The sequence below is a fragment of the Denticeps clupeoides genome, chromosome 10 (assembly GCF_900700375.1).
Source record: "Denticeps clupeoides chromosome 10, fDenClu1.1, whole genome shotgun sequence".
NCBI lineage: Eukaryota > Metazoa > Chordata > Actinopteri > Clupeiformes > Denticipitidae > Denticeps > Denticeps clupeoides.
The window spans coordinates 18602825-18628676 of NC_041716.1; the positions used below are offsets into that span (position 1 = coordinate 18602825).

General features: G+C 44.1%; 1 protein-coding gene across 1 annotated transcript in view; it reads right to left on the reverse strand.

Moving 5' to 3' along the window:
* camkvl (CaM kinase-like vesicle-associated, like) overlaps positions 1-20994 on the reverse strand; it is a 35130-nt gene extending 14136 nt beyond the window's left edge. The window contains exon 1 of the mRNA XM_028994899.1: positions 20532-20994. The gene's annotated coding sequence lies outside the window, so the exon portion shown is untranslated. The remainder of the gene's footprint in view (positions 1-20531) is intronic.
* Between the last annotated feature and the right edge of the window lie 4858 nt (positions 20995-25852).

Genomic DNA, 25852 nt, shown 5'->3' on the forward strand with positions numbered 1-25852 from the left:
ACTGGTTTATTACATGACTCCCACCTTGTACCATGCGTTAGATCATTGAAATATGGCCTCAAATCTGTCTTTAGGATTTACAGAAATAAAGTCACTCCTTGCTAGTTATCTGTACCATGGAGAGGAGGAACCATCTACCCTCCCTGCCATTCTCACTCGTGTGCAGTTATTTCTGACACCCAGAGCATTAATGATCTTTTATACATTTTTGCTCAGATTAAAGTCCACACGGACAACTGACATTTATCACACACCCTACTTTCTCATTCCGGATGGTTTAAAACACTCCCCTTGTTCACGGTGCCATCAGCATACAGCAAATGCGGTGCCTGATAAAGTCATCTTGGGACCATGTCTCCTACCAAACATGCAGATCGATTATCAGCACTTTTTGCTGATCAGACTGATTGGTGAACTAGTGACAGTGACATTGATGACAGCATGCTACATTTTAAATTGTACTACAAGAAATAGCTCGGTAAAACTCATTTAAGATTTCATAGCGACTCATTAATGAACATGTGAAACAACAATGAAGTTATTCTGACCCGCTGACTGGGACGTCCTGCTGCGAGGGAGCTTTATAAATGATTAAAAAGGAATAAATATAAAACCGAGGTGGAAGTGGCTCTGGTGCCATGGCAGGCGACGTTGGGGACTTCCTGTGTGTACTCGGTGGGCTGCTTGTGCTACAGGAGCAGCTGTTCCATACAGCAACGTTGCGTGTCAGGTGAGCATGCATGCCCTGCAGAGAGACACGCCAGCGTACGCGGCGGCCGCATGGCGGAACGTGACCGCGCTGGAAATCTCATCCCGGCTGGCAGGACGACGCTTATGTCCCTCCAAGCGTATGCGGATCACATGAACACCCACCCCCTCCCCACTCTCGCGTGAGCGAAAACACTAAAAATGATCTCTTTCCGAACAAGTGGAAAGAATACAACGAATGTGCTTTATTAAGTGTGGATAATTACGCATTTTGATGTGTTTTGCAAAAGAAGAAATCCGAAAAAATGACAGTGCACCCAGTTTTTTGTTCTCTGTTTCCTACTTTTATGGGATATTTTTTCAGATAAAGAAAGTGTCCACTGGAGATATGAGGAGAAACATGAGACAACTAAAAAGGAAAAGAGCCCATCTCTCTGGAGACTTCCGTAAAGAAAGATCTAACCCCATACATGAAAGGCTAAGTCAGGCAAAGCCTTCCCACAATGCTGTTCTCCTCTTTTTCACTCTGTCGCTCCCCATTGCCCTCCTCTTTTCTCGGCTCCAGACTCAGCTCTTATTAAAGCAATGAATCTTCTCCTCCAGAGACAGAGGCATTAAACAAGCTTAAATCCCACAGGGACATATGAGAAGCACCTCTCCATGGGACTGGGCAACACTCCCGTGTTTGTGCGCCTCGGCAGTCACGCGTCTCCATTCGAAAAATAATGTGCGCATGCAAAACATTCGTCATCTGAATGTCTCCTTCTCTGTGGTCTCCATCAGCGATGGTCTCGGGCCAGGATGAATTTCACATAATAGTCTATAGATCTTATCCACACAGGAAGTAAACAATACACTCATTTTTAGAAATGAATAGCAGCAATGAACAAATTTGTGTTTACATTTACATCATTTACAGCATTTACCAGGCGCCCTTATCCAGAGCTACTTACAATCAGTAGTTACAGGGACAGTCCCCCCCCTGGAGACACTTAGGGTTAAGTGTCTTGCTCAGGGACACAACGGTAGTAAGTGGGATTTGAACCTGGGTCTTCTGGTTCATAGTGTTACCCACTAGGCTACTACCACCAGACAGCTATAAATTAAACACACAATTTTGCATAATATAACAGAGAAGTTTGCTAATCAGGATGAATAGAACAGTTGTGTTACGCATTATTCCCTTGATGGTAAGATCAGTATCTCATCTTGAGGTGTCTTCGAATTCAAGAGATATTACACAAATATATAATATATAGGATGAATTACCTCAGGGTTCATTTCCATTTATGTTCATGTAAACATATGAAAAAAGGAATCTTCATATGCATATGCAAGGATACACCCACAAGGCACCACCAACCATCTGCTCCAGATTGACTGAGGCTTAAATGCAGCAGGGTCACCAATCTTACCCGAGCCCTGAAACATCACTCTACTACACACTGGCCAACACCGGCTGCCTCTGACTGGCTCGAGGCAGTGAGTCTGCAGAAAGTCCAAATTGCGCCCCCTTAAGCAAAAAGCCACTTGCATGACACATGTGATGCAGGTAAAAGGTTTTGCAGGGTCTGACAGAGAAGTGCAGCCGAAATCAGAACGCTTTGGTGCCTGCGATAGGTAACATAAAGGAGGCAGAGGCACTAGGTATAGGTTGTCAGCCGTATGTCACTGAAGTTCATTTGAACCCTCTACCATGCAATGATCTTTGTGCACGTCTCTTTAGGGCCCTTATCCCTCCATCATGTGCTACCCCTCAGCTGACAGAACTGTATTTAACTTTATTCATACTTTATTCAACTTAATTTGGATTTGTTTTGGTCCAGCCAAATTTAAGTTGGGTTCGGCGGATAAATTATTACCTGACACTTGATGTCAGGTATGAAAGATGACATATGACACTTGGGCTGACTGTCACCATTCCTACCCTTCTGGTGGTGGCTGTTCTAACTGCAGCTTTTTCTTAAACCTTGTGACATCATTTCTTTTAGGGACACCACCCATGTCAGCATTCTTGTGAGTGGTGTCACCCTGATTCAGTCATCACAGTGGACGTGTTGGCCTGTCCCTGTGTGCATATCAGTGCCATCTCACAGCCAATCCACCCTCACGCTGCCTCTGTGGACGAGATATCAATCAACTGCCATCTCTTCCCAGGTAAACAATGCTGGCATAGTTCCTTCACGGCACTGTGGGACACTATTAAAGCACAGTTCAGTTCATTTGTACACACGCAGCGCACCGGGGCACATGGGAAATTATAGCCCTCGTTCAGCTGCTGGACTGGGGTCACGCTCTTCTTGTATTAACGTTAATTGTAAAGAATCCGGTAATTTGCATTCCGCTGAAAGATTAATATTCCGCATCTGATAGACATAGCCTGACATGAATGATTGCTCAAACACACACACACATACTGACGCATTTTCCATCTCTGCAATATGGACATGGAAAAATTTTTTTGTATCTTTGTGATACATTTTCCTGGTGTGGCCCAGATTCTTCCTCACTTTTACAAACATGATGTTCTGCTACCTTCACGTGGACCTTTGGTTCTCATTATGATTCGGATACAGGAATAGGCACGCAGAGGAAGCTCACCATCCCTTCTGTTCAAGCTGTTGGTCTGTTTGCTGCATGAGCCCAAGCGTTGGCCAATTATAATCAGTAATCTCCTCATTGCTCAGAAGACCGCATCTTTCATCACTGCCACGACCCCAGGCAATTGCAGACCAGAGCCTCGTGAGCATGTGCTCTTTTTTAATAAGGAAACTTTTGCTTGTTCCAGTGATGAAAATTCATAATGTCTGCGCTGAAACCCCACTGCGGCGCTGCGCACATATTTTCCGCTAGCCCAGTGCTCCAGAGCAGGGGCGCACTAATGAGTCCTAATCAAAGGAGTGCGGCTCCACTTGTAATGGTACTGCCCAACAGGAGCATGATGGACATTCAATCCTGTATACATGAGCAGTGACTCGAGTGGTGCTGCTGAATGAGCCCCTTGTCATGAGTCAGGCCCTCGACCCGTTTCTCTCCTTCTCTGACGTTTATTGCCAAAGCACCTGGAGGATCTCTCAGGAAGACACTTTGGTTTTTACATTGTTTAGTCTGGGGACTCTCACACAGGGTCTTCATACCGGCACGTGCCCCCACCAAACTTTAACACAATGGTCTGTGTCCCGGCTCTCTCTAAATGAGATCCCTTGGGCACATGCCATCATTACCTTGGCCTGTCTCAGCAGGATCGGCCTTAATTATATATATACACCACGAGCGAGAGAGAAGTATGGTGAGGGCTCAAATGGGGACTTCGGGGGATCCGCCGTCTTTCACCATTAAGTGCCTTCTGCAAGATGTGACATCCGCAAGGAGCACAAAGCCGATATCCGACACACTTCTGAAATGAAGACCTTGGCATCTACTTTTTCGGTCAAACAAGCCACAGAAGCAGAGCACAAACAGACTATGAAGTGTTATTCTACCATGAAGCAAGTGGAAAGTGTTACGCAACATTCCATCTAGATGCTGCAAGACAATTATTTTGACATCTGTGACATTCCTGAAAGGTGAAATACTTTTCGGTCGAGATATTTCTGTAATGTTCTGTTATTCAACCCAGTATAACTGTGCTTTAATAAGGTGTGCATTAGAGTACATACATGGTAGATAGATTGTGCATGTGTATACACGAAGAAGACAAAAGCACATGACACAGGGTGGCTGAAATAAATTTCTGGAAAATAAATTCTCAAGAAAGAATAACACACCGAAGGAAGACTGTGGGGAACACTGGAAATTGCCTGAGGAGATGTCCTGTCCTCCTCATTAGACATTCTGTTCAGCTTGTCCTGGCAAAAAATTTAAAACCACCATCCTATGACAAGAGTCTACTGCAGGGGTTAACAATGAAATGATTTATTCTCTGGGTTATTTTCCCTGCTGAATTCTGTTTTCTGTTCCAGTTCGTATTGTGAGACTTCTTACCTGGGGAACAAAAGAAATCTTCCAGCTATATAAAATTATAACAACGATGTATATGGATTAAAATGTTATAGAATCGGAGCACTGTTGTGGTCTAATCTCAGCCATGTACATTACTGTCCCCGGTGAACAGCTGGCACAGACCAGGTACTGACAGTCACATGTTTTATTATTATTGCCAGTTTTAATTTGATGGTGGGCAGGAGGTTTAAAAGAAATTAAATATTTGAATGTAATAGAGTGAGACATTTTCATTTAGGGATTAATTTCATTTAAACAATGTGACATATTTCTAGTACCATAATGTGATCGAGTTTCCCATATACAGTAAATATTTTTGGCAACTCCGGAGTGAAACTTTAGCAACATTCCCTGTTGAAGCAGGACCAAAAAAGTATTCTGAAGCATACAGTCCTCTGATTCTCTGGCTATAACAAACCAGTTGAAGATTGTGTCCCACCTCAGCATGCCTGATGAAGCAGGTTGACCGGTGTGTGAATCCTCATCATCCATCAATTAGGACTCTTTAGATTTGAGTTGTAGTCTCATGCGCCTGTCGGTTCTTGAAACACCGTTATGATTCCAGTTTCCATGTTAACGACAATCATGTCGTTTTTGGTTATTAAAAAGCCCTCTTTTCACCCTCATGTTGTGTTCCTTCCCTCGTACCGTGACAGAACAACAGACTCTTATGAGAAGGAAACATAATCGGCGAATCGTAGTGAGAGTGAATTGCGGATTATCAGAGTGCCGTGTGAGTGGGTCGTGTCGCATCGAGTGGGCGACCCCCGCAGTCCCGCAACGTCCCAGGTCCCAGGGAGAGGAACCTCCCGTGGGTGCTGTATTGGGAGGCTTGATGACAGACATTGACGACAGTGATGAGGAGAGAGACTGGTGCCGAGACGGCACGACCCATCTGCAGAGGGGCTGAGGGTAGCCGCACTGGTCCAACCTCCACTGCTCCTGCTTAGGGGGTGGGGGTGCTTAACCCAAGTTAGGGGACGGTGCGCTGTATGGGTTAGGGGCTCCAACCCTGGAGGCTGGAGCATCTCCTTGCTGTTTGGGATGTTTCCGACACAGCTGAGTCCCGCCTCTCCTGGGGGGAGCATGAGGAGATGCGGACTGATTGTTTGTTCCTAACACAGTGTCCAGGCCTGCCTCCATCCATGACGCAGCATGGGGCACTGAGAGTCCTGGTCCATCTGTGCCTTGGCGTCAGGGGTTGAAAGTGCAGCAACTGTCATTGTGAAATACTGCAGCACAGCACACAGTGACACAATGAAATGTGTCCTCTGCATTTAACCATCATCCTTGGTGAGCCATGACAGGTGCCCGGGGAGCAGTGTGTGGGGACCTCAGTGGCACCTTCGAACTGGCAACCACCTGATTACGGTGCCGCTTCCTTAACTGCTAGGCCACCACTGCCCCATTGTACTCAAGCAGGTTGACTGGTGTGTGGTAGAGTGGTAGTAGCCTAGTGGGTAACACACTCGCCTATGAACCAGAAGACCCAGGTTCAAATCCCACCTACTACCATTGTGTCCCTGAGCAAGACACTTAACCCTAAGTTGCTCTAGGGGGGGACTGTCCCTGTAACTACTGATTGTAAGTCGCTCTGGATAAGGGCGTCTGATAAATGCTGTAAATGTAAATGTCCTGATCACCCTAGTCAATTAGGACCAGGTTGTCAGGACTCTTTGTATTTCTTATGTCTGCATCGGTTCTTGAATGTTCTAAAACACTGTTATGTTGTGTTTTGATTTACCTTCATGTCCTGTCTATATGTTTCCGGCCATAGTGCCGTTTTTGTTTATTTAAACCCCACTTTTCACGCTCATATGTGTGCTGGTGCCTGTTCCTTCCTTCGTACCTTGACACATTTCATGGTAACAATTAAACAGCCATCCATTTATCTCCCATTTCCTCAGGTTTTAATTCTGCCTGATATACATCTGAAATTATGTAATTTGCTCATTATGTTCATACAAAATGCCCTGACTCCACTTTCATTTTCACAATCATTTGATTTAAGATGCATTGCATGTTTCAGGAAATGACTTGTGCTTCTGGAGTTTTATAATTTTTTTAAGGGACATCATCTTCAAAAAAAAGTGCACAGACATTCCTACAAAATGGTACTAAAGTAAAAGTGAAGTGATTGTCATTGTAAAACACTGCAGCACAGCACACGGTGACACAACGAAATGTGTCCTCTGCATTTAACCATCGCCCTTGGTGAGCAGTGTGCAGCCATGACGTGTACCCGGGGAGCAGTGTGTGGGGACGGTGCTTCACGCAGTGGCACCTCAGCGGCACCACTGTGGCTCGGGAATCGAACCGGCAACCTTCTGATTAGGGGGCCGCTTCCTTAACACACAAAAAAGCCTGTCAACATGTCCACACACCCTTCAACAAGGACAAGCACTTACTCAAACACACACTCCTCCCTGGCAAGCTCTCTTTCCAGCTGTGATGTTGGACCAGCAGAACAGAGAGCAGTAACATTTACCCCCAACACGTCATGTTTGCCTTCTCACATGGCGCCTCATCTTTACGTCCACCTTTCATTTAATATTAAAGGACTCATCAGTGCAGCCACCCTCATCACTGTCACAAAACTGGTTTGATCTCTGTCTCTACTGTTCAATCCACTGACCCCATTAAGGATTAAGGTTTTACAGGCAGGTACCCTGTCCCTAATAGCAGCAGAGTTCAAATCGCTTGGTGATCCACTGGCACCAGGTCATAAGAAGATCTGCAGTTCCTAATCACGGGTCTAGAGAACTCTGGCTGAGGAGCAGCAGCTGCAGCGCTCCAGACCCTAAAGCCCCGGGCCTTAACTCATAGCGCATTTCCACTACACCACATGCTACCCACTCACAAACACCGCATCCGTCTTCGGCAATCACCACTGGCCGCCACCAACACTGTCACTTTCAGCGTATTTCATTGATGGATTTCGGAACTTTTGCGGTGGGGAATTTTTGAAGACATCTTGAGGTGGGTCTCAAGCCTTCAGCCTCAGCGTTCAGCCGCTGTAGAAGTAAAAGCATCAGAGGAAGTCTGTGTGTGTGTGTGTGTGTGTGAGGGGTATCTGATAAGCATGTGTGCACATGCCAGCAGATTGGAAATAGGTCAGCTGGCCTCCTGGGACTGACAACGTTGAGTGAGTGAGAGTGAGAGGGAAGGAGGCGATGGAGAACAAAGACAGACAGACACACAGACAGACAGATAAACAAGTCGGCCCGCAAAAGACAAATTCTGTGACAGGATCGTTCCACAGGCACCGAAACTGCGATGCATCTGGTCTGACTTGTGTTTGTTGGATTTCGGACAGTTACCACAGAAATAGAAAAGTCACAATGAGCAATAAAGGGGAAGAGTGGGCGCGCTGATGCACCAGAAGCATCGATTCAGAATCCCCGTGCTGTGTAGTGCTGGCCAGTAGCCGGGATTCAGCGTGCCGCCCGGCAGGTGTAATCACACGTCTGCTACCATCTCTCCATTTGGCACATCAAATAAAAGTGAAAACTTTTTACCAGAATTCCCCCTCAAGGCTTTGAATGCTTTAGTAATGACTGCGCCTCTCGAAAAACAGGCTTCGGAATAATAGACCAAGACAACGAGGATAAAAAAAAAAAAAGTTAACATCTCCCCGTTTGTACAGCCCCTCGTAAAGAGTGATTCTTCAAATAAAGCACTGTCACCGGAAACAAATGGCTTTGTTCCTTAGCCAGTTAAGAGACGAGCTGAGGAGCCGCCCCCTCATCATTCTTCAGCGGCGCTTAATAACGCTTAGTGGGATGCCTGTACGGCTGCTCGTAAAAACCAAGTGCTCATAACCGAACTAAGTGTTCCTCTACCCACAATGCATTTGGACGCACCTGCAACCATAATCCAGCAGAGAAACATTTACACAAATCCGTCCCGTCTGGATGGCGAATGGCTTGCTGGAGGCGGAACATGCGAGTGAAGTGCAGGGCCGTATTAACCGTCCGGGGAGCGGAATTAGAAAAGTGATGCTGGGAGACTTGAGATCTCACCTATCAGGGACGCGCGAGACCTCGGCGAGGACAGAGCTACTGACACTTCGAAATGAAGATGGCACGTGGGACCATTTCAAAGTCGAGTCATCAGCTTCCGCAAACACACTCGAGACGAGCAAGATCTTTTGCCTTCGTCAGATGGGGCTTACCTGGTTACCGAACCCCATGAAAGGTCCCATTGAAATTAGAGGTGGGCGTGCAGGGTGCCCTTTTTTATTTTCAATCAAATTTTCAGTTTTGGTTTGAGAGTTTGTGTGAAATCCATTTGATAATTCCCCATTTACATTAAACATTCCTCCATTTTTATGCAGTAATTAGGTCTGTTTAGGCCTCTCCAAATGCATCCATTGCATCCGGGGTTCTGAAAATATTACATGTTACCATGTCAAAACCTCAAATAAATATATTGTAATTCATACAAGTAACCAATGTACAAATGATTTCATATGAATTTAACTTCAGGGCAACGTTCTAATTCTATCTTGATGTTATGAAGACATCATTGATATGTAAACAAGGCAGCAGGATCATGCAGTAATGGTGATGGTAATGAGCACAAAAACACTAAGGTCCCTCAAGGCGTCCAGCTATCAGGGACTAATCCCACGCCATCCAGTTCACTGGGTTATTAGCACTTGGCCGCATCCAGATGAAACTCCCTCAGAGATGGTACAAACAAATGGTGGAGAGAGGCAGCTGAATCCCTATCAAGACTGTGGACACCTCTTGGCCGGACAATCAGGAACAGAGACAGGGTGGTTAAGCAGCATCGGTAGTTAAACCTCAACATGTCCAAAGTCACAGCTCTTCAGCTGGATGGGAGTCCTCCGGAAAGAAAATGTTCGGCAGCCAGAGCCGTAGACCAAAAGGCGGGAGAGAAAGTTCACCACAAGAGGGAACAGGGCCGACAGAAGCAAGAAGTGTGTGAAATATTCAGGAGAGTAATCCTCTCCCAGGAGAAGACAGAGCTGCTGATTGAAGTGGCGATAACGGTCACCAGGCTGCAGAACAATTCTGCTCGGCTTCCTCAACAAGGGAGCACCACCAAGTTAATAACATAGATCAGTACAGAAAATGAACTTAAAGATGACTCCTTTCTTTGCAGGATTGTATGCCAGGTTTGGGTTTTACACTTTGGTTGAACAACTGTAGACTCAAAAATACAAAAAAAAATACAAAACTATATGAACTGTACAGTCGTGGCCAAACGCTTTGAGAATGACACAAATGTTATGAAGAGAGATTTCTGCCCTGCCACAAAAGGACCTGCTGAGATCATTTCAGTGATCCTCTGGTTAATACAAGTGAGAGTGTTGAGGAGCACAAAGTTGGAGATCATTCTATCATGCTGTCTGAGTTAGAACAGAAGACTGGACACTTTAAAAGGAGGGTGATGCTTGAAATCACTGTTCTTCCTCTGGTTACCTGCACGGAAGGCAGCAACAAAGAAGCCACTTCTACTGCAAGAAAAACATCAAGGACAGACTGATATTCGGCAAAAAGTACAGGTATTGGCCTGCTGAGGATTGGGGTAACGTCATCTTCTCTGATGAAGCCCCTTTTCCGATTGTTTGGGGCATCTGGAAAAAAGATTGTCTGGAGAAGAAAAGGTGAGCGTGATAACTAAGTGATAACTAAATATTTCGGGGATCAAAACATCGAAAGGCCAGGAAAGATGGCCAGGAAATTCCCCGGACCTTAATCCAACTGAGAACTTGAGGTCAATCCTCAAGAGGCGGGTGGACAAACAAAAACCCACAAATTCTGACAATCTCCAAGCACTGATTATGAAAGAATGGGTCGCCATCAGTCAGGATTTGGCCCAGAAGTTGATTGACAGGATGTCAAGGAGAATTGCAGAGGTCTTGAGGAAAAAATGGTCAACACTGCTTTGCATAAACTTGATGTAATTGTCAATAAAAGCCTTTGAAACTTAAATGCTTGTAATAATATTTAAATACCCCACAGAATCAACTGACAAAAAGATCTAAAAACACTGAAGCAGTGTCAGTGGCACAGTCACTGACACTGCGTCATTCTCATAACTTTTGGCCATGACAGTTAACCATAATTAGCTCAGACTTGGAGCTAAGACTTGTTCACAATGACCATTAGGAAAGGTCAGGAGAGAAATGTATCAAAAATCAATTCACTCAAGGCCATTCTGAAAGAACAATAAATGAGGCTCACACAGCAGGAAAATGATTATATGTTTTAAGAAAGAAGAATGGAGGTCAATATGAGGTCTGGAGGACCAAGAAATCTGGCTGGATTTCTAGAAAAGGCTAATAATAACAAGGACCACAAGCGGAGCAACATCTGAGCCACTAGGACCTTCATAATCGAGTCAGCACAAGAAGTTTGCAGATGAACATATAAATTCCTGGAGATTTATTGCTCAAAAATGTAGCTTTTTATGTTTGTAGCGAAAGGCGCTCAATTCCAGGAATAGAAACCCTCTCCAAATGGGCAGTGGATGGATCACACTTCGAGCATCTGTTGCAGAGATCTGAACAAATACCATCACATTCCAGCAGCAACCACCACACCATAACATTTTAATTTATTATTTCAAAATTCATTATTTATTGCTTAAAACATGTTTTCTTGATCCACAGTAAAAGAATTGCAGGTAACTCCATTTATATCCACACGACAACAGCCCGAGACAGTAAATAATTAGATAGTTAATTCAACATAAATTACATGGCCCGGGTTTTTAATATTTCTATTCCGAGAAAGCAATCTGCTCCCTGTGTTGTTAACGCCTTTTTTAATATGCATTTTGGAATGCATATTAAAAACTGTTATTAAAATCTCACTATTTGAGGAAGATGTTAAAATGGCCACATAGAGATACATGCTAATTCTACATTATTTATCCAACATCTGCTTTCATGCAGCGTTTCCTCGTGTTTCACTAGGCAACCATAATCTGTAAAAAAGTAAGTAGTTTGATTGATTTATTGCTTATTTGTGCATCTAAGCGTGCAGATACAGGATTCGTTTATCGTGAGGTACAACAATCCCATGTGACACCATCGCCTAAGCTGATGGCCAAGCGTGTATTAGATTTATTCATTACTACATTTTAGCCTGAAACATCTGGTTTCAATACATTTCAATGTTTTCTTCTCATACACTTTCATGAAAGGCACCGGAGCAGAAGCTTGCTCAATTTGGAGCCGCATAAGCACCACCTGTTATTCTTGTTGCGGTTATTGAATGAATCTTAGACAGGCATTAATTTACGTATCTTTTCAATTCATAGAATATGCACAGACGTAATGGGGACGGAACAAAACATTCGTTTATCCAGGCCATGTCCATAGCGCCACGTGACTCTGCTTCATCGTGTGTAAGACACATGAGCAAAAAATGGCTGGATACCTCCCAGTCATCTTCCGCGACCGCCCATCTGGGCTTTCTGGCGTTCTGACTGCGCCAGTTATTTTGCTTTAGCCGCGACTGTGGCGAGGCGGACGCGGGTTTTTGCTACTGAGCTGCCCGCTTTGGCCCTCTGTTTGCTGTGAGATGACATTTGAGGGGAGCGCGACCTCAACGAAAGCCCATCACGTCCGGCCCGAGGAGGTCATGTGCTGCCATTGTTCAAGGCAAGCCAGCACTAGCCATCACCACCGGTCCCCACCGCAGCATCCATGCATCAGACGAGCGTGTTCACATTTTTCCACATCAGCTGACATCTTCGTTGGCGTCATTATGTACAAAAAGCGGCTGGTTGAATCAGACGTGGGCCCTGTTATGGGTTTTATGGGTTTGGATTTAGACGGATCCATGAAATGAAACGTAGCAGAAAGCCGGGGTTTTGGCGGGAGGCTGTCAGCACCGGCTCACAGGAGCTTTGGATTCATCTTGTCCGACCTGATGCTGGAAACACATGTCATGTCACAGTGGTGAGATGCAGCCTAGATGTTATATATATACACACACACACACACACACACACAAATCTAAAAATCCATCATACAAATACAAAGGAGGCTCAACATTAGTCATCTCATCCACGCCTAACGCTGAAAAACCGATGCCTCCACAGAGCCGCATTCAAGGACAGCAGTTAGCAGCGTTTCAAAAGCCAAAGCGCCGGGGTCAAATGAATGGTGCAAGTCCGAGTTCAAACAGAAGAAAGCAGCAGCAGCAGCTCCAGCTGGTCCCACCTCACTGTGACAGAAAAAGAGAAAACGTCGAGGGTTTTTTCCCGAAAGGAACACAAGAGCTGGCGGCGTGCAACTGCAGGACCCACTGCCTTTTTAACGGCGGTACCTGCAGAAAGAGGCACGAGAAACAAGGCAGCTAAATATAGGAACATCCAGGTAAGATTTCTCCTCGGCCTGTCTAAAACCAGGTCAGAAGAAGCCACTTTTTGCTTCTCTCTAATAAAATCTCTTGCGTAAAACCTCGGACATCTATAGGCTTCCACAAGATGATTGTGAAACGAGAGTTACGAAGAATAAGCCTAATGAGAGAGGGACGATGGCCCCTGTCCTGCCTCTGACCTTACAGGACGACTGTAGTGACTTGGCGAATAAAAAGGACGAGAGGAGGTAGGGCGAACAATTAACAAGCGGTAAGGAGAGTCTGGCGGGCTGAGAGTGAAGGAGAGATGTGGGAGAGAGAAACAGCGTGAGTCAGATCCTGCAAACGATGAGAAACATGTTAGACTAGACGCCACTATATTAAAACCATCCATCATTTCCCTCCGGGAGCAGGCGCGTTCGGGGTTGGTCTGCATTGTAGACATCCGACTTCTCCCGCTGCAGTTCTAAAATAAATACCTGCCACCAACGTGTTAACTTGACCGCTTCTTTCGGCCCCGAGAAAGTGAGTTATGTCACCGCGAGGTTGGTGACCTCTGCCGATGTGTTCGGTGACCTTGCGCGCGTGGTGTGATAAATGGAGGGCTCGGGAAACTGCGGTTAAAAGAAGGATAAACAGGGAGCTGTTTGGGGATGTTCATGCTAATAATGAAGGTTTCTCACCCCCTCCATCTCTCGCTCTCTCTCACACTTTCACTTGTCTGACACACACACACAGACACACACACACACACACACACAAAGCGGGCCCACGGGGAGAAGAGAGCTCATCACTAATTCATGCTTTCTGTCTCTACTCGTACACTTACTCGCGTTTAGTATGTGTTGGGAAGATCTGCACCAAACAGAGCGAGCGCTCATTGTGATGTTAAGAGACCCTGGTTCCCACTCTCACCCAACAAAAGCAAATCCCTCCCTTTATTTTTATATATCGAGTTTTTTATATTAGGTGGAAACATTTTAGGCTACAGCCACAATCAGATCAGAGACAGAACACAGACAAAAGAGAGATGGGTGATGGGAGCGATTTATTCAAGAGGATTTTATTATCATTATTAGATCTTGTCATTGGCGTGCGTAGTGCACACTGTGCCATACACAGACATTTTTTTTTTTTTTTTTTATGTATTTGTGGGAACCAGATGTCAGACCTTATACCCGGGGAAAGTGTTATAAATACAGCGATCTGCCATGTTCACCCTGGAATAACAGCAAAATGGTTACAATGGCTAGATTATTCCAGGATGAACACCACATGGGAATATCACTTCCAAAGTGGGGTTCTCAGTTTGCGAAATAAAATGATCATTTTTATATTTTTCATTTCATGAATATAATAATAACAGTTTGTAATTTCATATTTAATAGGCCATTATACAGGGTTCTTACACTTTTACACTACACCCAATTACACTTTTCAATTACTCAAAGGCAACTTTCATGACCATTTGCTGTTGAAATTCCTGTGAAAAAAATAATCACAAAAAATTACTAGAAAATTGTTAAACTAAACTTATGACAATCCTGAAAAGCTTAACTTAAACTACGGTGTTTCTCGTGCAGCCCGAGCCCGAGTAAAATGGACCGCAATCATGGATCATCAACATGATTTAATGACTTTTAAAAGGAGACACGTGGCTGCGGAGAGTTTTCATGACCAACCAAAGATTACACATAATCTCAGAGCTTCTCACTAATATTCTGATATGAATCATGTAATATAGCAACATTAAATGATCACTAGCTAGGTTAGCTAAAAATATAGCACAAATCCTAAAAATAAGAGCTACAAATAATAATTGTAATTAATAATCTTTTAATGCAATGTTGTTGTTTTGTTTAAAAATGTGGAATTATGAAAAAATGTAAGTAATGTTCAATTAATTTAATTGCATTGTTTTTTATTTCCTTCAAAAAAAGTGATTTGAAAATCACTGGGTTTTTTTTTGTGTTTTTTTTACAGAATGACAAAGGATTTACAGAAATAAACAGTGATGTTTGGTACAGCGAGCAGGAGGAACTTACTACCCACTCAGCCTTTTTGTTGGTCTGTAATTATTTCTGACACCCAGAAGATAAAATTTTTTTTTATGATTTTATACACAATTCAACGAGGAAGGAGCCAATTGTGATGATTGACAGCATTCTTCTTCCTCATTCTGGATGATTTAAAACCCCTCCTGTTGATAAATGACAAACGTAGACATCAACACGCTGTACCAAACCTATACTGTACCAACCAACCATGCAGACCATCACATTTTCTTTTTTTTTTAAGAATTCTGATTAGTGACCTAGTAAACACGACACTCCCAAAGTGCTAGAGCACATTTAGCATTTCAGAAATATCCCCATCTGCATTTTTGCCTGCTTTCCCAGGCCTCGCCCAACATGTTCCAACATACATCTGCCCACAGCAATCGTACCCATGAGACGTAAAACAGCTTGACAGACATAACACACACGACCCTCAGGCCACATTCGGCCTGCAAGAGCATTCCATATAGATCTATTATTATGGCCCGGCGATATGAAGTGCACAAACTACAGATCCCATTTGCATGGCGGAGTTGTGCAGTTTTACTCAGACTCATCCTGCACCTCATACAGGTAGAGTCGCAGTTCTGCCCAGAGGTGTTTTTTTTCAAATGTACAGGTAAAAGTTGTATTATACACTATAATATGTGCAATATGTTTTTGTTTTTTTTTCTCAAAATATGACATTTTTAAGCTGCTGGTACAAGAGTAGCATCAAGCCTTTCTTCAGTCCAGCATAAGCATATAACACAGTAGCTCCTGCTGCCTATAATGTTGAAGGTACCGCCACTAGGGATGCACGTGACATCCCACTACTTGTTTTCTGAAATTCTGCCATCTTTCTGTGACTGTGCTTTTGAGAGATGTAGAGAGGATACTTCAGGGAACATTTGCATGAGTGTGTATGAGTGTGTGTGTATTACTGTGTTAATGGTGGGCTGCAGCTCATTTTGGCCCCACAATAGGAGGCTCATGTGTTCCCAATTACACATTAATTGCTACTCAGGCTTGGTGTTAGTTCCTCTTTAAAGGCCTTCATCTCTGATGCTGTGCATTCGTGCAACTCTTGCTCTTTATGCAACTGGCACAGAGCGCTAAACCACGCAGTTAAACTTTATCTGCTCACTATATGATGTTTGTCTGCAAGTGCACGTCTTGAGTACTCCAGTACTCTGCGTAATGCCACAGGGTTTCGTGACTCACAGCTGCGTGTAACTGCAAAGGTGTTCGAATGCAGCACGAAAAAAAGCGCAACACAGTGCGTGTTGGTGAGGATGATGCATGAAACACAGGTACTCTTCCCACTCGGGAGAGGGTCAGAGCTGGCTCAGCTGGCTCCACAGATATGGAGCAGTCAAGAGGGCAATGGGGTCTCCAGAAACAAATCTCAAAGCACCCTTAAAAAGAAACAGAGCACACTCCACTGCCTCCGCCCTTGTGAATTGAAGCCTAGATGCTCACACACACACACACACACATACACACACTCATATAGAGGAAATATAAAAACACACTAATGAAAAACATAGATGGACTTAAACTCAAACCAATGCGCATGCATAAACATATAAGTAAACATATACAGAGGTGTGGCCAGAACAAATGTATTACATGAGCTAAATGGGCAGGTGATGAATGTAGATTTTTATGCCTTTCTGAAGCCCAGCGGCATCTCTTGTGCCCGTGGTCTGACCACTGAAGCTACATTCCTCAGCAGGATGTCCCTGCATGGGGTGCTGTATGGTTGTGTAATGGGAGAACAGAACTTCATGTGGATTTTATGAGCACCATCCCAGTTGTCATTATGAGGAGCTCTTAGTGGGAAAATCTATGAGTGTTCACACTTCATTTAGTTATATGGGATTGAGGAGTATTAAACATCATGTGGTAAAATAATCAGGCATGGGCCTGGAGTTGCAGGATGAAACTTTCGATCATCGGCGTTAGACCATGGGTGGCGCACTTTCTCTGCTGGGCATGTTCATAATTCAAAAGATCATGTTTCTAGGAAGGTTTTCATTAAAAGTCTTCTGATTTCCCTCTGGATTGATTATACTTCCACTCATTGGAATGTGTCCTAAACCGTGGGGAAGACGGTTTGTAGCATTACACTACTGCCAAATGAACCACGCAATTTCACCTCATCTATGTGAAGCCCTTCACATTCACCAGCTGAAGAGACGTCCAGCGGCATAGCTCACGATGCCTTAAAAACGGCAAAATGATCTGGAGATGGAATGGGATGACACTAGACTAGGTGCCATGTGAAGAAATAGCATTTTGTTGAGATATTGGTATAGTTTTTAAGGTTTGCCATAGAAACTGAAGAAGCAGTGCTGCCACGAGATCATATTCAAATTATTGACAGGTAGTCAGTGACTGAAACAGTGAACCCTTCTTTTTCTCCATCACTTGTTTATCATCCTCTACTATCCTGTGCTACACCTTTCCGGTATCTGACGGGGGGAAAGATATTTTTGAAGGTGCTATATAAGACGTGGCGAGTACGGATTTTTTGGCGAATAACACGTTCACCAGTCAGAATGATTGAATTAAACCATCTCCCTGTGAGTCTGCTGGTGGGCGTGGTCCTGAGATGGCTACAGATATCCACTGATGCCTCTGTGTTCAAGGAGGGCTTAAACTGTCCAGAATGAGGAAGTGTGTGAGAGCTATCAAACAAGCCTGTCAATCATGCATTCGCCCTTTTCTCACGTTCATAAAACATAATTATAAAAGTTAAAACAAAACAAAAACAACAACAAAGTTTACCTTCCGGTTGGGTAGCTAGTTCCTCCTCTCCAAGGTACATTTTATCTCTCTATTATGTGCTACTTCTATTGCAGCAGCACACAAAGTAAATGTTTAACTGGCCATTTTCAGTTTAACAATAAGTGCCACCAGCTTTCTGGTGAAGTATGAATTCACCAGGTTGCTAAATGTAACACATCGCACCTTTATCGTGGCCAAAAGTTTTGAGAATGACACAAATACTGGTTTTCATTTCCGTTTTTTATTTTGGCAATTTGCATATACTTCAGAATATTATGAAGAGTGAAGTTTCTCTTTAATCCTAAAAAATCACTCCTGCCACAAAAGGACCTGCTGAGATCATTTCAGTGATCTTCAAGTGAGAGTGTTGAGGAGCACAAGGCTGGAGATCATTCTGTCATGCTGACTGAGTTAGAATAGCAGACTGGATGCTTTAAAAGGAGGGTGATGCTTGAAATCATTGTTCTTCCTCTGTTAACCATGGTTACCATTGCGGTGCATAAAAAGGGCTTCACAGGCAACAATATTGCTGCTACTAAGATCACACCTAAATCAACCATTTATCATCAAAAACTTCAAGGAGAGTAGTTCAAGTATCGTGAAGAAGAATTCATGGAGCCCAAGAAAGTCCATCAAATGCCAGGACCGTCTACTAAAGATGATTCAGCTACGGGATCGAGGTGCCACCAGTGCAGAGCTTGCTCAGGAATGTCAGCAGGCAGGTGTGAGGGCATCTGCACGCACATAAGTGAAGGCTTTTGGAGGACGACCTGGTGTCAAACGGCAGCTCAAGACCTTCCTCTTTAGAGAATAATTAGATGAACTTGTAACCTTCTTATAGTCTGACTTATGTATAGAATGTAAATGTAAGAAGGGCAACAAAGAAGCCACTTCTCTCCAAGAAAAACATCAAGGACAGACAGATATTCTGAAAAAAGTACAGGGATTGGCCTGCTGAGGACTGGGGTAACGTCATTTTCTCTGATGAAGCCCCTAGTCCGATTGTTTGGGGCATCTGGAAAAATTATTGTCCGGAGAAGGAGCTAAAGGAGAAGAAGCCCTAAAGTTGACTGACAGCAATCAAGGTAACAATATTCATCTCCTTAATACCAATTTATTGTGTAATTCCAATGCAATGTTATCACTTTTAGAAAATGAAATGTCAACTTGTGAAAGTTTTATTTTTATAGGTTATTAAACTATCTTTAGGAAGGGTAAACAGAGAGTTTAGACAAGCATTAGGTGTTTAATAGTTGCCCAGATCATCTCCTAGACATTATTTATATGTACAGAACACAGTCACCAACCCATCACCCAGCCGGTCACCTCCTTCTTCAGTTCATCACATGTAAATGAACCTGCCCTATGATCCTGCGACACTTCCTTTCCGGTGGCGGGCAAAAATGATTACATTTATTTCGTTTTTTCAATTCAGTCACTTCCAGTCAATGTGAAAGAATCTAGCATATTCAACATTCTCCACAATCAACTGAAATGTCGATTCATTTTTGTAAAATCTAAGACCCCCTAAGACCCCCATTTTTTCAGTGTGAATGGGGTCCTGCTTATCTTGATTATAAAAGCCGCGGTGGAGCAACATCAGCAGCAGCAACACACTTGGACGCACGTTCGCATTTTACGTGCATACACTTGGCATTAAGTGCCCCGAGTCACGTTTTCCAACAAGTGTTGATCCATCTCATTTCCTTCTAAGTGATGGGTCTGTAGAAGCACTAATCCCCAGTCATCGCTCCCAACTTTTGTTTGTTTCTTCCACTGCTAAATCCAATGCGTCCCATGTGTTACTCCCCACGATCTAGTAATATCTGCTCCATTTCGAACGAGGCCCTCTGGAAGCACTAAGCGCTTAAAGCATAAGCTTCCTCAAAGCCTCAGCATTTGCAGACCTCTCAAATGGAATCTGGGATTTCCTGAGGAGGAAAGCAGTGTTGCGGTGTGAAGGCCCACAATAGAGTTCACACTTCACCTGTGTGTGTGTGTGTGTGTGTGTGTGTCTCACCTCATGAGACACCTTCTTGACTGAGTGCGAGCCTTCCATCTGTAATCGTGTGGGAACGTCTACAGCCATGTAATATCGAGCCAGGGAACAATAAAAAAGCCGTGTTCAAATGGCCAGGCGGAGGTGCCTTCAGTTCTCCTGAAGGCACCTCTGCAAGGTCCTCATCTGAGCATCTGACAAATGCATCTGAGCATTTGATCATTTCTGCTGTCTTCTCAAGTCGTTTTAAGCATGCAGACTGAAGGCACACACGAGTACTTTGCAGCATTAGGCAAAGTTGCATTTTTTGAATTACACTGCTGTCCCATTTCCCATGTGAACAGATTATGGCCATTTTACCAGGTGACAAAATGGTAATCTTTAAATCCACATCTGTTACCCATCTGCCCGATGCGAATCTGTACCAACTCGGTCAGAATTTAATCAGCAGAATCTGCTCTCGGGAAGAAGAAGATGAGCAGGCTGGAGATGGTTCTGTGGCGCATCGTCGGTTCGGACTGATGCTGATGCTGGATGGGGACCCGCGACGCGACGCGACATTCACGATCACCCCGCTGTCCAAGTTGCTCATTCCGGGATATAATTATAAATAGTAAAAAAGAGAGGAAAGAAGAAAGAAACTCGTGTTACCTGCTGCGGTCGCGGGTGGAGACTAATCCAAACTTTGACGGACGGACGGTCCTCTCCTGCGCGGCGGCTTCCGGAGCGCTTCTGTAGCGACACACAGACCGACCAGATACACACACTCACACTCACACACACTCACACACACACACACACACACACACACACACACACACGCTCTCTCTCACATGGGTGGAGCCGCCTACTCTCCAGTCTAATCTCTACCTTCAACTCTCTCTCTCTCTCCGTATGGGCAACTTCTCCCACAAACCCTGCGTCAGGACCGTGAAATATACTACAAAACGCGTCCAGAAACACTGTACTCAGAATACGTATAAAATAAGTTAAAACGTAGAGAATATATCGCAGTGTATGTGTGTGCGCGTGTGTATGTGCTTGTGTGTGTGCGCGTGCGTGTGTGTATGTGCTTGTGTGTGTGTGTGTGCGCGTGTGTGTATGTGCTTGTGTGTGTGCGCGTGCGTGTGTGCGCGTGCGTGTGTGTGTGTGCGTGTGTGCTTATGTGTGTGCGTGTGTGTGTGTGCGCGTGCGTGTGCTTATGTGTGTGCGTGTGTGTGTGTGCGCGTGCGTGTGTGTGCGTGTGCGTGTGTGCTTATGTGTGTGTGTGCTTATGTGTGTGCGTGTGCTTGTGTGTGTGTGTATGTGTGTGTGTGTGTGTGTGTGTGTGTGTGTGTGTGTGTTGTCTGTCACCTGTTGGGTGTGGCTTGATGATGTGTATGGCGGGAATAACTAATCAGGTGATACGTTATTGTATAAAAGTGGGAGGGGTTTGGGAGCCGAGCAGGGGGAATTGTGGGAAAGAGAATTGAAGCTGCGAGGGAAGCCACAGCGTTTGAGGGTTATTTTGGGGGTGCTGCTAAGTTGCGTTTCCATCTTCCCCGTTTTCCTGTGTGGCTCCTGGCAGTAAAGCTAATGCTGGCATTAACCTGACCACCATTCTCCTGCCAAATGCTTTCCACGGAGTCACTAAAATACACTTGAAATATCCAAACTCACTGTGCTGAATCCGAATTGGCTTTTTTTTTTGCAACACTTCTGACTGGTGATTTTTTTATGACTTTTTGCACATCTACTCGAGTTATAATTTATAACTGATTTAGTCCCCCGAGATACTGTCTATCTCACAATAACAAAAATAGTTGCTTTCATATGGTGTTTTCATAAAGTTTATTACTGAGATTTACATTTAGAGCATTTACCAGACGCCCTGATCCAGAGCACCAGTCCCCCTGGAGACACTCAGATCAGACTGTGGGTTCAGACCTGCTCACATCACACTGTTCCCCGGGCGCCTTTTCGTGGCTGCAGATGGCTCACTTAGGGTGATGGTTAAATGCAGAGGACAAATTTCGATGTGTCAGCGTGTGCTGTGCTGTTTATATCACAACAATGAAAACTGTCACTTTCAACTCCTCTGGGAAGGCTTTGCACAATGTGTGACCATTGTTCCAGAAGAACGTCTGTGAGGTCAGGCCTGGCTTGCCGTCTCCGCTCTAATTCATCCCCAACGTGTTCTCTGAGGTTGAGGTCAGGGCCCTGTGCACGCCAGTCCAGTTCCTCCACATCCCAACCTGCTTCAGTTCTAGAGTCCAGTGGCGCCGAGCTTTACACCAGTTTCCAAAGTCTTGGATGCAGCGGCTCGCCCATGGAATGAAGCTCATGCATCGTGCTTTGACTTTTGGGTCGTCGATTGCTTCCGCTTTGTCATAACGCCACTAACAGTTGAGTGTGGAATGTTTAGCAGCGAGGAAATGTCACAAATGCATCAGTCACTGAGCTCCTGTTCACTGGCGACCTGTTCTTTTACAGATGTTTGAAGAATCATCAAGTTGTTAACATGATGTCAAATAATGGCAAAGACATGAGGTTAGAAACTGCTCATGTGTCGGCTGGTTCAAAAAGATTGTGTCTATAATTATAATTTGTTGTCATTATAATATTTTTTTATAGTTCTTATGCTAATATGTTAATAATCTTAATGTCACAATTTCTATTTAAGGCCTATCCTATAAAGCTGGAATAAGCGATGCAGTGACTTGCAGACTGGACAGTGCAGACGGGATTACGACATCAGATTAAAGTTGCAACAGACATCAATTTCTTATCTGCACATCATATGCACACACACACACAGTACAGACATGTACATTCAACAACACAAGTAGAGTCATGAACACATTTCCAGCCCTCCACTGTGACAGTGGGTCCAGAGTCCAGTGGGGGTCCGGTCTGTAATGTCATGTCTCCCTGCAGAGCCTCGTCTCCGTTCCAGTCAGTGTGGGAAAGGCTGTTATCTCCGAGCCGAGACACTTCTGAGTTTAGCTATAAAAATCTTCTTTTCTTTTATCATTTTTTTGTGAAAATGTGACCAGCTGTCTTCTCTTTCCCACAGTATCAGTGGAAATTACATTAACACCCCATTCACGCACAGACACTCGCATTCTCTCCCTTTTTGCGGATGGACCACCACACTAAACTGTGATCAGTGTGTCAGTCCGATTGTGTGCCAGTGGGGTTCAGACAGATGGCTGCATAATTATGCAGGAACTAACCACTGTGTTCATGTGTGAGCGTGTGTGTACAGAGCTGGATTGTGTTTGAGACCATGTGTGCAAAAAGGAATGTGATATGTGTGTGTCATGTATATACAGGGCATCCAGAAAGTATTCACAGCGCATCACTTTTTCCAGAATTTTCATTCCAAAATGGATTAAATGCGTTTTCTCGGCAGGATTCTACACACAACACCCCATAAAGTTTACTTGAGGTTTCGGCAAATTGATAAAAAAAAACCCCAAAAAACAGAGAAATCACATGCACATAACAAAGTGACGTGCTGTGAACATTTTCCAGATGCACTGTAGGTTTTTTTTTTCAGGTCCTAATTTGGGTTAAAGACGTCGAAATGTATAACCTAGTCACTATGTTTAGCAGAATTTCTCCAGCCAGTGTGTGTGTGTGGGTGTGCATGGTGTAACCTGGTTGTAATGCAGGTGGAAATTTGGTCAGACAAACCGCCTGCTGACAAATAGGTCTTAGTGAAGGTCTTCTGCCCCACTGTTAATTGACACTTAATTAGAGCTAAAAATCAATCAAACGGTGCAAATATTATGCTGTAGCGCACCTTTTTTAAAGCTTCAGTCCATTTAAATGTTTCATTATAGTGCTCTGATTCTCTGCAACACACACACACACACACACACACACTTACTTCTGCCATTTCATCCAAAAGCTGCTTTCAGAGTTTTGCCCACACACATTCATGCAGTAACCTTGAATCGCGCTTTTCTCCCGGTCCACGAGCACGAGTGTGACTGTGTGCTCAGAAAGGTGTTGTTTTTTTTTGGTCGGTATGGGGTTAAAGGGCGTGTGTGTGTGTGTGTTTGTGTGTGTGCATGATCCTTTCAGATTTCCAGATTGAAAAACGACAGACAAATTGATGCAGTCAAGAATCAGTTGTCCTTGTCAACAAAGCAGCAGGCAGAGCTCGAGAAAAACGAGTTCCAGTAGAACGTCCTTGGGCAAAAAATAGAGCAGGAAGGCTTTTTTTTTTTTTTTTTTTAGGGTTGGGGTGGGGGGAGTGTAAACATCTGGGCCTGGTTCAACACCGCGAGAACCGTGACAACTCAGGGACACTCAGACTTTTGACGTCTCCTTCAATCAACTGGTTTGATTCGAATTGTGCTTGATGAAGTAGACTTGAAAGACGTGCGCAGTCCCACATGTCAATGCCCCATCGGTCGAGTGTGCACACTGGCCCTAATTATACGGCTATATTTGACTGGTGATGTAGGCCAGGGAACGTATGTCTGACACTACGGGACCACAAGTGTAAAAGAAGCAATGTGCAAAAAAGTTTTTACTTAAATTAACAAACAGAAGCGTGGGATCTGTAGAAATGTCGTTCTGTGAGTTTAATGGCCGATATTTGGGGAAAGGTCGCCACTTTATTTAGACTGCCGCTTCCGTTCCTTCACCGCTGTTCATACCGCCGCTGTCTACATTCCCCAACCTTTTATCCCTCATTTCGACTGTCTCGTTTTCAGACGGGGTCTCCAATTAGTCTGCCCCCTGCTCACCAGTCCCTCTGATGTGACCATTTTTCAAACTCACAGCTTGATGCGTACCTGTTGCAAAAGCTGTCCTTTCCTCTGACCTTCTGTTGCATGTGTCCTTTCTGTCTGGTTTTACACTCACTCACACACACACAGACGATGAAAAAAGCTTCTTTTTTTTAAATAATACATTATTTTAAATTGCTTGCAGTCATCATTAAGCACATTATTACTTGATTGTTCTAGTATGAATTTTATTGTATATAATATGTGCACATAATGTGCCTCCTTTAGTTTTATCTTTGAAAGGCTTTGGTGCATTCAAGTTATATCCATACAGCATTTGTCAATGAGTGTCAATCAAATAAACCTGTTCAGTAATAAATAAATAGCTAAATTAGAATAATACTCTTGACAGAAGGAGCTAATCTGGTTCTTGACTGTGAACAACAGTAGTTACCTGTCCTATATGGGTCGGGTATTTTAAGACTCGTTTGATGAATAATACTCTTCTCTCCCGGTCTGTAGCGGCAGGCCTGTCCACTCTATCTCTCTCTTTTCAGTAGGAAACAGATGTTTCATCTTTCAGCTGTTTGAGTTCACAGGACCATCTGAACGGGCCCACTTAGCGAGATTGGTTCGTGAGTGTGTGGGTCTGTGCGTGTGTGTGATTAGTGGCAGAGACCGAAGGCCCAGGGCTCTCTTTTCCCCCAGATTTAAAAAGTTATAAATAAGAGGGAGTTACTATAAGGAGGAGACACACAAACTGGGTCAGAGCGGAACTTCTTGTCTTTGGGTACATCAGGGTCACCCTGTATTTTGGGCTAAATACTGTCCTTCGTGCAGCTGGCTGTGTGTCAATAGTGACGTTTAGATGAGTATATGATAATACGCTGATTTTGGCATGTGTGTGGTGTTGATGTGACATAATAACTGGGGCAGGATCCAGCAGCCTCGGTGTCCTTGGAAAGAGTCTCTGACTTAAAATCATGCCTTTTCTCTATACATAAATTCACAAAAATGATTGACTTGTGAGTGATTTAGACCGCAGTGCAGCTGAACAGTAAAGTGTGAATTTTGACTGGGGATAAATAAAAAAAGAAAAAAAACATCTAATTGCTTTGCCAGAGCTGAATTGGGAAGTGTGAAGGAGGGAGCCGGTGCTGGGTGAAAAGTCGGAAAAAAAATTCACCAGAGGAAGCCGAGAATCTCATCAAATGTAAATGTGACCTCCTCCAGCACAGGGCTTTGATG